Genomic DNA, 16881 nt, shown 5'->3' with positions numbered 1-16881 from the left:
TTTATTTCTTCACATATTAATATTTAGTAGTCTAACATTTGACAGAATAGTTGTTGGTGAATCGGTGAAAATTCTGTTAAAAACAGCAAAACATCTTTCTCATTATACTGATTTCCCCAGGATCCATGTGAATATTAAAATATTTACCCAGGCACTTTGGTGGTGTGGACCACTGCCCATAGCTGCATGTTATGATCCTGTTTCCCTCAAGCACATACAAGGACTGGCACCGGTACTCAACTGACGATCCTGGGTCATATTCTGATTTGGGGAATGTGGTCATGTCTCCATTGGCAATACGTGGAGGGCGCCCACATTTGTCCTTAGGGTCTAAAAACAATATTGTTTGATTTATTCAAAGTCCAAAGAAAAACCGGTTAAAGTAAAGCAAATAGAAATAAAGCACAATATACAATATCAAGACTTGTGATTTCTGCTGACAGAAATGATTCATTGAAGAAACTGTAGTCACTTAAACTGAGAGGGGCGTCTGGGTGGCTCAGTCGGTTAAGCGTCCGACTTCAGCTCCAGTCATGATCTCATGGTCCGTGGGATCAGGCCCCATGTAGGGCTCTGTGCTGACAGCTCAGAGCCTGGAGCCTGCTTCAGATTCTGTATCTTCCTCTCTCTCTGATCCTCCCCTGCTCACGCTGCCTCTCTCTCTCTCAGAAATAAATAAAAATATTAAAATTTAAAAAAAACAAAAAAAGCCCTGAGAATAATACTTTTAAGCCCTTCCTTTTATCCCACATGAAAGTACACATAAAGCATTAACAAATATGTCTGCTTTACAGTATTCGGTATTAAGAAAACATTTTTCCTACTGAATAAATGCCAGACGGATGGATAGCTAATATACACAAAGAAATCTTCTCATTAGTTACAACATACTGCGGTGTCAATTGGATCGCTGTGTACTGATTTTCATTGTTATTACAAAGGAAACTCAGCTTCTTTAATTAAGTCAAAGAATTACAAATTTGTGTAATGTGAAAGGGAATCGCTGGCCTCCTACTCTGGACATGATGAGGTAGAAACATTTCTGCTTATCCCTTCTGCTAAGTAAAACTAAAAACCCTGAACATATTATGAAAAACCAATGTAAGAGATTATGAAAGGTGCAGAGTAGATATTAATCTGATCAGAGACCTGCAGTGACTTTGGGTTTTACTTTCTATGGATCCTGGACTGAGCACTGAAGAAGACTGGAACCCAGAAATGATATCAAGTTCAAGAAAGAAAAAAAAAAAGTCCCAAGAGTTGCCTGATCTCTTTAGCCAAAAGCCCAGGAAAGGACTTTTCTAACAAGACAGAGATATTTTTTTCCAGTACTTGAATAACCCAGAAAACATGATAAAGAAACCTCGACCAGTCCTCCTGCTGTGTTGCTCAGAGATCAACGGTGACCATCAGAGGCCGAGTGAGGAGCTCAGACTTCTATCCACACTCAGGGAACAAGACACCTCTCCACTTTCCACGGCGTTAGTGGAGGCCGAGTGGGAAGCCTGGACCTGCACTGAGTTTGGCAGTGATGGAGGCCTGATAAATAAGAGAGGTCAATAAAATCCAGAGCCTTAAAACAGAATATTCCAAAAGTCTAGAGTACAACCAAAAATTACTCATTAGAGGGGCACCTGAGTGGCTCAGTGGGTTGACCGTCCAACTCTTGATTTCGACTCAGGTCATGAAATCATGGTTCGTGAATTTGAGCCCTGTGTTAGGCTCTGTGCCGGCAGAGAGGAGCCTGCTTGGGACTCTGCCCCTCCCTTGCTCACAAGCTGGCATGAGTGCTCACACTCTTACAATAAATAAAACTTTACAAAAAGAGAGGAAAAATCACTCATTATATCAAAGACCAGGAAAATCCACCTCCCAAAAAACAACAACACAGGGCAACACTGAGATGACACAGATAATGGAATTATTTAGTGATGGTTTTTCAAAATCCAATGGGAATTACAGAATTGAAAACTAGAATAATGGATTGTAAAAAAAACCCTTACTGGATGGGCTCTATCTTGGATTACAGATGACAGAAGGATAAATAAACTTGAGTATAGAATACAGTTTTCTCATTTTAAAAACAGACTGAAAACCAAGGACCTGTAGGAGACAGCAAAAGTCTGGACAACCAGGAAGAGAAAAGAAAAGGGTTGGAGATTAAAAAAAAAAAAAAATGGCTGAAAATTTCCCAACCCGGGCACACAGCATAAACATTCATATTGAAAAAGCCAAATAGGATAGTCCTAAAGAAATTCATGCCGAGATACACCATCATCAAACTGAGGAAAACTACAGAAAAAGAAAAATCTCAATAGCAGCGACACAGAAATTAGGCAAACCTCTAAGGGACAAAAGGTTTAAGTGTCAGTGGGTTCTTATCTGTGTCCATCAAGCTAGAGGGAAGTGACAACATTTTTCAAGAGCTAGAAGAAAAGAAACTACCATCCCTAAATGCTACATCCAGTGATGCCATCCTTAGGATATAAGGGAGAAATGAAGACGTTCTGAGACAAAGGAAAATGGGGAATATGTCTACAGCAGACATATCATTAAAGAATTGCTGAAGGAATTCTTCATACAGCAGTGAAAAAGATAACAGAAGGAAGATTGAGAGTTCATGAAGGAATAAAGAACAATGGAACTGAGAAAAATAAGGGTAAATATAATAGACTCTTTTTCCTAAGGAGTTTGTTATATTTGATGTTTGTGCAACATTGTATCTTTTCATATGGTGCTCAATATATGTAAAAGAAACAGAAAGGCATTTTTGTTTACTGGGGAAAAAAACGGCATTTATGTTTAATGTGGGGATCCTGGGGACTCAGTCGGTTAAACGCCTGATCCTTGATCTCAGTCAGGTCAGGTCTTGATCGCAGGGTCATGAGTTCAAGCCTTGTGTTGGGTTCCACACTGGCTGTGAACCCTACTTAAAAAAAATAACATAAAGTAAAATAAAATGTGGAGAGGGTAAATGGATCTAATGGAAGTAAGGTTTTCACATTTCACATGAAGTGGCAAAATGTAAAGACCAGGGGGCAGTGATAAGCTATCTATGAAGATCTTAATACCTAGGGCAACCACTAATAAAATGATACAGTGAGATATGCCCCCCAAACAGTATAGATATATCAAAATACAATTATTTTTACATGTTCCAAAAATCCACAGAGATGACAAGAAAAGGAAATGGGAGTGAGAAACAGGAAACACAAAACCAATAATAAAATGCCTGACACAGCCCCAAACATACGGCATCTAAAAGAAACTCATTTTAAACATGAAAATGTAGGTGGGCTCAAAGTAAAAGACTGGAAAATATATATGCCAGGCAAAAGCTGATTTGGAAAACAAGTGGCTACAGTAGCTCCCTGGTGGCTCCTCTTCTTTCCTAAACTCTGAATACTGGAGTGTCCTATGACCGAGTTCTCAGACTTTTTCTTCTCTATACACTAATTCCTGGGTTGAACTCGGCTAGTAACTTTCCTTTAAAATAATCCACCTGCTGATGAAGCCCAAATTTGTATCCAATTCTATGATCACGCCCCAGCTGCCGATTCCATGTCTCCAAGAGGAATTTCATAGGGCTGTCAAACGTTCTCAGCGTATTTTTAGTACATTTATCCCTCAGGAAATAACTGAGTGTCTTAATGCTTAACATAGAGAATTTTCCATGATTCCAGGTGTCCTAATCTGGTCAAATCTTTCATAAAATAAATATATGGTACGTACCACTTATGCTGTCCACAAAGAGAAAAATTTGAAGGTTAAACACCATCATTCTATTTAAGATTAAAAGATTCCATAATAGCCATTTCATTATATACTTATGTTAACATATATAGTCCCTAAAATATTCTCTAAGGTTTGGGGAGAAATAAGATACTCTGACTAGGCAATGGTGGTTGCGTTCATTTCCAATTTGAACATGTCACTTCTCTGCCCCCAACCAGGTCAAAAGGTTTGATGCATTCGTAACCTGCCCTCTGACCAGGTGGACACTTAGGCATCTCTTCTAGTATAATGACATTTTCTACTCTGGGTGGATTCACACAGGGGATATCTGAACAAAAAGAAAAAAAGTAGCATCCCTAACATATAACATAGTGATCTTTTTGAGTTGCAAATCAACGAATGGGATTCCAAATATATCCCAAAGGGGACTTTATTTTATTCTTAAAAAAATTTTTTTAATGTTTTATTCATTTCTGAGAGAGAGAGAGAGACAGACAGAGAGAGACAGACAGAGACAGAGAGAGAGCGCATGAGCAGGGGAGGGTCAGAGAGAGAAGGAGACACAGAACCTGAAACAGGCTCCAGGCTCTGAGCTGGCTGTCAGCACAGAGCCCGACACAGGGATGGAACACACAAACCGTGAGATCATGACCTGAGCCAAATTCAGAAGCTTAACCGACTGAGCCACCCAGGCCCCCCCAAAAGGGATTTTAAATCAACAGTTAATCTGTCATGAAAGACTGCTAATTTTAAGAAAGTTACATAGAAGATTGAAGAAAAGCCAATAAAGTGATATGTTATTTTATAAGATTTAAGCTTCTATGAAAATGAGATTTTTTTTCCTAGTCATTTCCACTTAAGTTTAGTCAAATCAATATTTCAAATTATATTTTTTCAAAATGATTTTTATAAACCACAAGAAATCATAATAAAAAGATTATTTGACATCAGAATTTGGTTTGCTATTATCCTGTTGATGAATGTAATTTTAGGCCCTTAGAAAAATAAACACAATAGCCATTTTCATAGAGAATAAATGAGGAATTAACATGCTTTGAAGAATACCATAGCTGAAGGAAGAAGATGAACTGAGGGTCCAAACAGGAGGTGAGTGGCAAACAGAAAAATAACTGAAAAATAAATGCATAATTGATAAAACACTCTTTAATGATTTTTTTTTTGTAAATGCTTAAGAACATTTCTCTTTTCTAAAATTTTTTAATGTTTATTCATTTTTGAGAGAGAGAGAGCATGGGCGGGGGAGGTGCAGAAAGAGAGGGAGACACAGAATTTGAAGCAGGCTCCAGGCTCCAAGGTGTCAGCATGGAGCCCGACACAGGGCTCAAACCCACAAACCTTGAGATCGTCACCTGAGCTGAAGTCAGAGGCTTAACTGACTGAGCCTTCCAGGTGCCTCTGCTTAAGGACATTTCACGCATAATGTATAACTCACCAGTGAGTTTCAGGTGGATGTAAAATATAATAGGCTATAGCTATGGCTCCTAAACTGGAGTGTATGTTGAATCCCTTGTGAATTGTTAAGACAGTTTCAGGGTTGCATCCCCAGAGTTCTTGCCACCACAGGTCTGTGAATTTACATTTGCATGTCTAACAATTTCCCAGAAGATGTTGATGTTGCTATTCCAGAGACCACAGTTTGAGAACTACTGGGTTTAAGATTAACCACTGAGTACACAATTTCATCCCTTTATGTTAAAGCATACACCTTCTTTGACTAGCCTAAAAAAATAATCTATGTCCATTTTGTAAGTGCTGTTAGAAGGGATTCTATATTGTATTACCTAAGACATTTAGACAAATAGATTTAAAAATTTCATTGAAGTCTCTGCATATTGGCTTTCCTATCCATTGACTTTTTTTTTTAATGTTTTATTTATTTCTAGGAGAGAGAGAGAGAGAGACAGCGTGAGCAGGGGAGGGTCATTGAGAGAGGGAATCACAAACTCAGAAACAGGCTCCAGGCTCTGAGCTGGCAGTCAGCACAGAGCCCGATGCGGGGCTCAAACCCATGAACCATGAGATCATGACCTAAGCGAAAGTCGAACGCTTAACCGACTAAGCCACCCAGGCGCCCCCCTATCCATTGGCTTTTAATACTATACAGTATTTGGTCTGTCCAATTGGTAATGATGTGGACATTCATAAGTCACTTTTTCTCCTGACCTATATAATGCCTTCTGCCGGCCCATGGGTATGGCATTACCAAAGTCTCAGAAGCTAAAACAATCTGTGTCTGAAAGAAAAAGAATATGTATTTGTTCAGTAAATATTTTAAAACACATAATGACTAATAACTATACAACAGAATAATAGGTACCCATCAAACCAATGAATACTGGGCAAAACTTTTCTTATACCTTGAACAAATATATTAGAAGTCTTGACTAATTACATTGCATAGTCCCATTTTATCAAAAATGTAACATGAGAATGAGGATATCATAAGCCTGAGGAGATATGGATACATGTAAGATGTAAATTCACACTTCTTACATTCAAACTCTTTTTTGCCAATACAACCCATCTACATTATGTATGTATTTGTATTTTCACTTCTGTCAAAATCTGTTATCTTTATTTATGTCAAATGTGCCCCCCCCCCAAAAAAAACCCTATATACTTACAAGGAGATAACTGAGGAACTAACAGTACATTGAATACAGATGAGATTGATGAGCAGGGAGCAGCTGTGATACAGGAACAGAGATGGGGAGTCTGAGGATGTGTATCACAGGAGGTCTCATGTACACACAAAGTGACATGAAAGTGAAATAATTTGGCTCATGCGGTCACACTTTTATTATTACTACAGCTACTGATTCTCTACTAGAATCCGCAGCTTTCCAGAGATACCTTGTTAGATCCTAGATTTACTGCCTACTTTCCTATTTGTACTATTTATGCTCTGAATTAAGGATATTTATCAATCTTAGATTAAAATTAAATATACTATACTTTTGCATTCTGGCGGGTGAGACCATTTTCCTCCTAAACATTTTATAAATGCAGGTCCATTAATCTCAAAACCGTTGGTGCATTTGTACGTTACTTCTTCTCCATATTGGTAACTGTCTGATACGGAAGATGGAATGCCATGTGGAATCAAATGTGGTGGCGCACAAGAAAGTCCTATAAAAAGAGAGAAAGAAAGAATGACTCCATGTTTTACTAGAGCTGAAATTTAATTTTGTGTACTGGTTGCCATATTCGGCAGTTTTATTTGAAAAAAATGATAACGCAGGGTCTGCACTCATATCACGGAGAAGGTGCACAAATCCTCACCATCATTCTGATGTGTATCCAGCTGGCAACCTGAGTAACAACTTGAAACTAAACATGTCAATACATTATCAGCCATAGCAACTTCTTTCTAGATATGTTTCCTGAGGCAATGGAACCAAAAGCAAAAATAAACTATTGAGACTATATCAAAATAAAATGCTTCTGCACAGTGAAGGAAACAATCAACAAAACTAAAAGGCAAGCTACAGAAAGGGAGAAGATATTTGCGAATGTCATATCTGATAAAGAATTAGTGACAAAAATATATGAAAACCTTCTGAAACTCAACACCCAAAAAACTTATAATCCAATTAAAAATGGGTAGAAGGCATGAACACACATATATCCAAAGACATACAGACAGCCAACAGACACATAAAGAGATGCTCAACATCACTGATCATCAGGGAAATACAATTCAAACCTACAATGAAATATCATCTTACACCTGCCAGATAGGTTAAAATCAACAGACAAGAAACAAGTGTTGGCCAGGATGTGGAGAAAGGGAAACCCTCTTTTACTGTTGGTGTGGGAATGTAGACTGGTGCAGCCACTCTGGAAATAGTATGGAGATTCCTCAAAAAATTAAACATAAAACTACCCTATGATCCAGCAATTGTACTACTAGATATTTACCCAAAGTATACAAAAATACTACTTCATAAGGGATACCTGTACCTTGATGTATATAGCAGCATTATTTACAATAGCTGAGATATGGAAGCAGCCCAAGTGCCCATCAGTAGATGAATAGATAAGAAGAGGTGGTATATATGTACAATGGAATATTACTCAGCCATACAAAGAATGGAATCTTGTGACTTGCAATGACACGGATGGAGCTAGAGAGTATAATGCTATGTGAAATAAGTCAGAGAAAGACAAATAACATGATTACACTTATATGTGGAAGTTAAGAAACAAAACCTATGAGCAAAGGGGATAAAAAGAGACAGAGGGGGGCAAACCAGGAAACAGACTCTTAATTATAGAGAACAATGTGGTTACTAGAAGGGAGGTGGGTGGGAGGATGGGTTTAATAGGTGATGGGGATACAGGCGAGCACTTGCTTTGAGCACCAGGTGTTGTATGGAAGTGTTGAATCACCATATTCTACGCGCGAAACTAATATTACACTGCACGTTAACTAATTGGAATTTAAACTGAAACTTAAATAATAAAAAAATAAAATAATAAAATAAAAATTTCAATATATTTATGAAAGAAACCATCAGTGTTTCTCAAACCAATAGTGAATAATAAAAAGAAGAGCACTGAGAATTAATCATCTTAAGTACCATGTATGGTAAGAACTCAGAAATGACATTATAGGAAAAATAAGACAGAGTTTTAAAAAACACCTCATGGCAAAGCAAACAGTACATGTTGTATCAGTGGGAAAGGAATATGAATAGGAACGTTTATTTGCACTACACATCTAATTTTCATTAAACAAATACCAGAATTCAAAGTGAGTCCGTAATAAATCAATGAAATTAACAAAAAGAGGATAGTACATAAATGTATAAATGATTTTAGATATTTATGTATAAATGAGTTTATATAGTTAGAAACCTAAAGGATTCTTTCTCACGACTTTGATGACAACTGATTCTGTTTAATGGATTCTATCAAACACAGAATTGTTTGCATACTGTCCTCACCTACACACCGAGGTGGAGAACTCCATTTTCCCATGTGGCACGTTATCTCATCTTTTCCAGATATCTGGAAACCATCCTCACAAGCGTAATTTAATTTGGTGCCATGTGCATAAAGCTCAGGTTTCAATGTTTCATCCATTTCTCCTGAAAATTTAGATGATTTGATGGCTCCATGTTCTACCTGTGGTGGTTGTGGACATGGGGTTTTTTCTGTATAGAGAACAGAGATCAAAAGGGCAAGTTTGCATACAACATTTAAATTTTAAAAGTGCAATCAAATACTTGTTGAGATTTTGAAATAAGGATAATTCAGACAAATTAAATTACCTAAAAACTGAAAAACACTTGACACTTGCAAGCCTATATGTCTCCAGCAAATCTACACTATTATCTGCTTATTCTATGTACCTTCATTCTTGTCCTGTTCATCATGAGGAGTGAAATAGGCATAAACAGAAATTTTCTATGGTATTCACACAGCAATCGAAAATATTTGTCTGTTCATTTCCCACTAGAAGTGAAAGAATACTGAGTGATTTGTATACTTAGAATGTAATTTACTGTTTGAAGATAAAGTAAAATAGACATAGAGAAAGGTTCTTATCTTGTTCATCTACACAAAGCACAGGGGAGTCTTCATCTCATTTGAAAGAATGTTATAAAGCAAGTGATGCATTACTGACCAACACAGTGTGGTATCGACTGCCATCTTCCATCTTTGCACATGATTTCGTCTGCACCCTGAATTATATAATCGTCTTGACAGATAACAGATACCTTTTCTCCATCCTGATAATTTATTGTCGTTGCCATATTCTGAGCATTGGGAATCTGAGGTGGAGGTGGACATGACTGCATTTGTACTTCTAGAAATATTAAAATTAGATTTCTTGATTAAAATCATAAGTTGAAAATGCTAAAAAGAAAATTAAACAGAAAACCCGATAATAATGTGTAGTAACTGATCAAATAATAATGTTATGCTTAAGTATGTTATATTCTTCAGCTTGTAGAGCATGTTAATATATCACACATGGTTTATATTCTCATGGTCTTAATGGTAGTATTCTCCTTTTATTCCTTCTGTGATAAATCTCGCATAAATTATGTAAAACTTATTTTAATTATTTTAACCATTATGATGTGCTAACTGAATTGTCTACTCAGTAACAGGCACTAAATAAATATTGATATCAGGATCTTTTTACAGCTATCCATAATCAAATGTATTGTGATTGGATTAAAACTCTTACAAGATGTGGGATGGAAAATAATTAGCCAGAGGAAGAATTACATGTACTTAATGATCAATTATCTGATACAGGTTCCTGGCCAAGATATGAATTAGATATGGTCACTAGTGTTTTATTGTGTGTTGTTTAAAGTTCAAAACTCCCTCGAGATACTGTTTACTAGCTTGCTGACACTGATTAGAGATATACAGACTGAGGAAATGCACCCTGTTTAATGGATTAGACAGCCTGACTTTAGTTCTATGATCAGCAAGGTATACAAGATTTCTTTGCAAACTTGAGTTTAAGCTCCCATAAAGCTGAGATACATTACACGTATCGTGGCAGTTCATAATCTGAAGACAAAGCATGTCCTGTTCAGCTGAGGGAAGACTCTGGATGACTTATACCTGGAGGCTTTCGGAACTCTCTATGATACCTTGAGTTTGCTTTCTCCTGTTATGCGTTTATTTCATTAAAGACCTTATGTGAGTGTACACTGGGAAGTCTGGTGAGTCCTTTCAATTATCCGATATTTTGTATTCAATCCAGAGAAATTGTTGATGGAATATAAATCATTCATGCTGACTAATATTGTCATATTTTCTATCTGTAGATAGATGTAGGAATGTTTTATATTTAATCAAAAGTTTTTTCTTATTTCTGTTTAAATATCTTGGCATATTTTTTCAATGTATTCTCAAGGATTTTTTTCTCCTGTAAGTGCTGTTTAACCTATTTTGTCCTAATAATCTTAATTTGTACTTCCTCTTGATACATTTTCCATAGGCTGGTTTGGCAACTAAATCTCCCTAAAGGCAGAATCATTATTCTGCAAATCCTCTGTTTATGCTTTTTTAAAAGCTTCTTTGTATTTTTTGCATTTTATTTAATTATTTGTATTTTATTTTATTTTTACATTTTAAAAATTATTCTGCATTTATTTTGTAGGTCTTTGTATAACAAATATATCACAAAAATGCTGTTTATGGAGGATTAATTTATTTAGGAAAAAATGAATATTTGGAAATTAAGCAAGAAAATACTCATTAACTGACAGGTCAAAGAAGAAACCACAAGGAATATTAGGAAACATTTCATAGAATTCAATGAAAACAAAATGTATATAAAAATGTTGAGACAGCTACGACAGTTTTAGGGGGAAAAATGAAGTTAATCCTTAACAGTAGGATGGTCTAAATCCAAGTTTTAGTTTTCTACCTTAAGAAACAGAAAAAGTAAAATGAAAATAAAAGTAATTAGAAAGAAAAAAATTAATCCCACAGAGGAGAGAAAATTGCAAAGGACAAATAGAAAAGAGAAAATAGAACAAATAGTGAATGTTAATAAGGCTGAAAAATAGAAGAGAGAATAAATGGAGAAAATCAAGTGTTAAAATTGGTTATGCGGAAATATTAATTAGGTTGTAGGAAAAAAATTCAGGAAGAATAATCCAGATAAAAAAGAAAAATAAGAATCAAAGTTAAGAACTAAAGAAGAGATATCAGCAAAGAAACAATATAATTAAAAGGAAAATAGAATTTGAAACGAATATTAGAAACAATTGTACACCAATCATTTAGATAAATGAGAGAGTTCTTGAAAAATACAACTTCCTTTCATTGACAAAAGACAATAAGAAAATTGGAATGTTTTATTACTTATTAAAGAAACTGAATTCTTCATCAAGAAAACTTCCAAAAAAGCAAATAAAATCCTGGAGTAGCATTGATATAATTACTTACACAAAATTGCAACAGATCAACGAAACAATACCTTAAATGAAAAATACAGCTTAGTAGAGTGTCAGACTATATAATCAATATGCACAAACCAAGTGTAAGGGCAAATGCATAAAAAGATCCCGAATTCTTCTCCTCCCACAGACACACTGAATCTACAGGTACACAGGCAACAATATCCAGTGGAAAGACCTGAAAACCAGCTGAAGCGCTCCTGCACAACAGACAGTAAGCGGGCCACACTGACATGCGCAGGAGAGTCAGGGGCACAGTCTGGAACGAGCCCCCTCCCCTGGCAGGGCTGCACACATTCAGGAGGCATCTCACTGATCCAGAGCTTCTCCCTGCGGAGTAAGGGGTTTGCTCCCCACATTAACAGCCCAAACCCTGGGATCGGAAACAGGAAGATGAGCCCCCAAAATGTCTGCCTTTGAAAACCAACAGGGCTCTCATTCCAAAGATCCAAAGGGCTGTAGAGAACTGAGATCCTTTTCTTTAAAAAAATTTTTTAATGTTTGTTTATTTTTGAGAGAGAGAGAGAGTGTGAGAGGGAGAGGGGCAGAGAGAGAGGGAGACACAGAACCTGAAGCAGGCTCCAGCCTCCAAGCAGCTTGCACAGAGCTTAACAAAGGCTCAGCGGTCAACAGGGGCTCAGACTCACAAACTGTGAGATCCTGACCTGAGCTGAAGTCAGATGATTAACAGACTGAGCCATCCAGGCATCAAAAGGGATACTTTTCTTAAAGAGCTTGCACCCAGACTCACTACCCCCAGGGGCCCTATGCGAAAGAACAGTCTGAGAAACACCTAGACATATGAGGAGGAGATTCATTTGCTCATCTTAAAGCATCTACTTGAGGGGCAGGCGTCTGTTGGGACTCTCTCCGTGATGGGGGTGCTGGCAGGGGCCATTTCCACACGTTCCCTCTACCTTGATGGCAGCGGTGGGCGCAGTCCAGCCCAGTGCTCTCCTGTGGCTTCATCAATGCCGGTGAGCGTGCCCCAGCCCCGCATTCTCCTGCCTCCCTAAAGCTGGCCAGCAGGCTCAGTCCACAGAGGGGACACTCCTTGACTCCCAGGCTCTAGTGCCCAGAGGGGCTCACATTTCTGGGGCCTGCAGGCCTGGAAGATTCAGAGACAGAACTCTTGGTGGGCCACTACCTCCAGGGCCCTACACAGCAGCCTGAAACACACACAACACCCCGGCTTTTTGGGAAAAAGGCCTAGTTATTTGTCTTCAAATTTTAGCTTGAGAGGCGAACTTCAGATTTGTCTCACATCTGGAGGCCACCGAGGTGCTCTCAGGGAACGTGGACCAGGGAGATGCCATCTTTGTGCTCTCCTCAGTCTCAACAAAAACCAAATCACTAATTCACAAAGATACCTGACCAGATGTTAATTTAAGGCCATCAAGTTTCTGGGTGGTTTGTTGTGTAGCTGACTAAAGCACTGATGCAATTAATATTTAGAAATGATGTTTTCGTTACTTTCTAAATTCCCTTCCAGCTTGAAAGTTATTTGTAATAATAAATTGTTAAACTTATTAAAAAGATGCTGAAATACTGCTTTAGCAAGTTAGGAAGAAATAGACTATGATTTTGAAAATACTATAAACAAGAGCTTACCTGTGCAGCTTAGTTTAGGGTCCCATCTTCCATTAATGCACGTTGAGTGTTTCTGTTCTAATTTTCCTTTACATCTGTAACTTATGTTCTCATTATGATCAAATTCGGTCTTATATAATGGATTTGCCTCACGTATAGTTAAGCTGTATTTACACTTCTCAAGTTCAACCGTTGCTAGAAAATGAAAATATTGCCTTGAAAAGATTAATTGTAAGAAACAAAGCTACTAAAGAAAAAAATAGCTTAAACTCAATACTATAACGAAATTAGAATTTAGACCCATAAATCCCACAACCAAGTTATTCCTGATCATATTGCATGTGATGGGCTATTTATTATGTCTGAACTTAAGTCCTGTGTCCATTTTTTGAAATTTCAGAGAAAATATCTGTCATAAATATATTCTGCGCTTTGGGGATTAGAAAAGCATAAGAGGCTCACTTTTTTGGATGATCTACACACTGGACAGTCATCACCTGATTAAATTTGGTTTCCTGTTTATCTGAGGAAATAGAATATATGAAGTTGCTAGTTTAAGTATATTTTTTCCAAAAAATATGTTTTTTTCACTTATGGTAATTTAGTAAGTACATCTAAGATATATTATATAAAATGTGAGTACTTAAGTAGATCTTTTGCAATATCACTAAAATGAGACAAATATTTGGACTAAGAAATTAGGTGCTTCAAGTCACAACTTGTTTGCTGTATATACTCGTATAATCTTTGAAAAGCTATTTTATATACCAGGTCTACCTATAATTTACAATATTATAGGAGTAAATTTTGTTGGCTCTAACCGAAGTATAACACCTTTTTATACAACTACATAGTTCAAGAATTCACTGCAGATTGAAGTACTTTGTGGATTTGATAAAATATCAGTTGATGCAGGTGTTTAGATTTGTTAACCATTACCCAAAGAAGTTATGATTCTGTGGGGTGCCTGGGTGTCTCAGTCGGTTAAGTGTCCACTTCAGCCCAGGTCATGATCTCACGATTCATGGGTTCAAGTCCTGCATCAGGAGCTGTGCTGATAGCTCAGAGCCTGGAGCCTGCTTCAGATTCTGTGTCTCTTCTCTCTCTTTGCCCCTCCCCAACTCCCTGTCTGTATTTCTCTCAAAAGTAAAAAAACATTTAAAAAGTTTTTTAAAAAGTAATTATTTTGTAATACAATAAAAAATAAAACCAAGGAGAATAATTCAAAACACACTAGAGGCTGAAAATTAATTCTGTTTTTAGGGCTTGTCCTCAGTGTTGAGGGAGGCAAAACAAGGTGTTCTTCAGGTGATAGTAACTGATCTGTAGTCCAAAGGGGTGGTGCTGGGTGTTGTCATGGTCTTATGCTTGACTGGTTTCTAAAAGAATTTCCTTGTTTCTTAGGGGAAAATAAACATTTTGAGAAGTGAAAAGCTAGACTAGCTTTTTTTTAAAGACTTGACATTTTCAAGCATATATCTAAATTTCAAAACTATGTTTGCAAATATCATTTTTACAATAAAAACATTACATTTCATTGACTGGCTATTTGAGAAGTGTCTTCTCACCAATGCACTGAGGAAGCTGGGTCCATAATCCACTTATACATGTAATTGATTTTTTTCCAATCATTGTGAATTCTTCTCTGCAACTGAACTCCACTGAATCTCCATGGTGATAGGGAGGGTTAGAAGTCTCAACAGCGTACCCATATTCAAGTTCAGGTATCTCTCCACATGTACTCTCCACCTCTGTGAAAAGTTCAGAAAAATATGCTTATTTATAAAATACAATTTGTATGCTTATATAAATACAAAAGGTTGCTTTATTTAAATATTAATATTTTTATACATCACCAATACAAATCGGTAAGTCTGTCCATTGTCCATCAACACACTGAATTTTATTAAAACCCTTCAACAGAAATCTAGGATTGCACACATATTCCACCAATGCATTGGGTTCACAGTTTTCTCTCTGTATTTCTTTAACTTTCCCATTAAGGAGTTGAGGAGGTGGAGAACACCGTTTTATTTGCTCTAGAGGAGAAATACTGTGTTAATAAGTATCTAATTATCTATTTCACAAGTTAAAAACTCATAAAATGAAGGAGATTATAGCCTCCTGAATCAATGAAAAACAGTGCTTACATCAGAAATATGTTTCCCAGGTCTTTTTAAAAAAAATTTTACTTTAGAGAGAGAGAAACTATGAGTGGGGGAGATGGGCAGAGAGAGAGAGAGAGAGAATCTTAAGCAGACCCTATGCTCAGTGTGGAGCCCAACATCGGGCTTGGTCCCATGACCCAGGGATCATGACCTGAGATGAACTGCATAGTGAAATGCTCAACAACTGGGCCACCAAGTCACCCTAACCCAATTCTATTACTTACACTGAACTAGTATAATGGAAGTATATTGAAACACAGAAAACATGTTTAATAATCTAGATTCTAAAGATGTGTGTAAACCAATTACTCAATATGGTTGTGTAAATTATATAGCAATACTCATATTCCGTGGTAACATTTTATCAAAACTGTTTGAAAAATGCCATCATTTGAGGCAAGCATTTTATCAACATATTTTAACTTTGATGAAGACTTACATGTGATTAAATTCTCTGAATTGACTATAAATTGCTTGAATATTGTTTAGACACCCAATGAAACTTGAAGTAAAGCCCATGCTATGAAGTTTCAATATTAATGGTGGAAGTATAGGCAAAAAGAAAAGTAACAAACGTGTAAGACATCATATCTGTATCTATGGATACCACACTACATGTATCAAGAAACAATTGAAGATTTCTTTTTTGTTTGTTTGTTTATTTATTTTTGAGAGAGAGAGAATGGGCTGGGGAGGGGCAGAGAGAGAAGGAGACATAGAAGAAGGCTTCAGGTTCTGAGCTGTCCGCACAGAGCTTGATGTGGGACTTGAACACAAGAATCGTGAAATCATTATCTGAGCCAAAGTCAGATGCTTAAATTGCTGAGCCACCCAGGCGCCCCAAGATTTATTTCATAAATAAAAAATCTAAGATACCTATTACCCAGCCCATGTTTTGGTTTAATGCATTAGATTACAGACACACACTTGAAGCCAACAGAAAATTAAGAGTGGAAAAAAAAATTGATATCCAAATCCTAATTCTTGTTTTAGCCATTGGAAGATAAATATTCACCTTTACATGTTGGAAGATGAGGGGACCATCCAAATTCGTAACACTGAGCTGAATCTGGTCCAACTCTTTTAAGTCTTTGTCTGCAGAAGAATTTCAACACGTCTCCGATTTTGTATTTGTCTTTTTTGGGCTCAGTAACTAAGTATTTTTCTATTTCAGGAATCTTGCATTCCATTTCTATAAAAAAAGAATAATTTAGTGAGAATATATAAGTAACCATTGCCAAACTAAATTTTACATGTGTCTTATAAAAATGAGGTGTCTTATAAAAATCCGAAGCGGGTTCCAGGCTCTGAGCTGTCAGCACAGAGCCCGATGCGGGGCTGGAACTCAGGGGCCATGAGCTCATGACCTGAGCTAAAGCCTGACGCTTCAGCCACTGAGCCACCAGGCGTCCCCTGGATCTGATTTTATA

The 16881-nt window shown here is 36.9% G+C and overlaps 1 pseudogene across 1 annotated transcript in view; it reads right to left on the bottom strand.

Moving 5' to 3' along the window:
• Positions 1–270: 270 nt before the first annotated feature.
• Positions 271–16881, bottom strand: part of LOC144238207 (complement factor H-like) — a 40625-nt pseudogene continuing 24014 nt past the window's right edge. Inside the window, exons 5-13 of the transcript XR_013337042.1 lie at positions 16467–16643; positions 15140–15322; positions 14852–15034; positions 13305–13478; positions 9389–9571; positions 8706–8915; positions 6712–6885; positions 5920–5989; positions 271–330 (exon numbers count right to left, since the gene is read on the bottom strand). The product of XR_013337042.1 is annotated as a complement factor H-like (transcript). The remainder of the gene's footprint in view (positions 331–5919; positions 5990–6711; positions 6886–8705; positions 8916–9388; positions 9572–13304; positions 13479–14851; positions 15035–15139; positions 15323–16466; positions 16644–16881) is intronic.

This window comes from Crocuta crocuta, unplaced genomic scaffold (assembly GCF_008692635.1).
Source record: "Crocuta crocuta isolate KB4526 unplaced genomic scaffold, BGI_CrCroc_1.0 scaffold318, whole genome shotgun sequence".
Taxonomy (NCBI): domain Eukaryota; kingdom Metazoa; phylum Chordata; class Mammalia; order Carnivora; family Hyaenidae; genus Crocuta; species Crocuta crocuta.
Note: the sequence above shows the minus strand (reverse complement) of the source record. Positions and strands in the feature narration are given on the sequence as shown.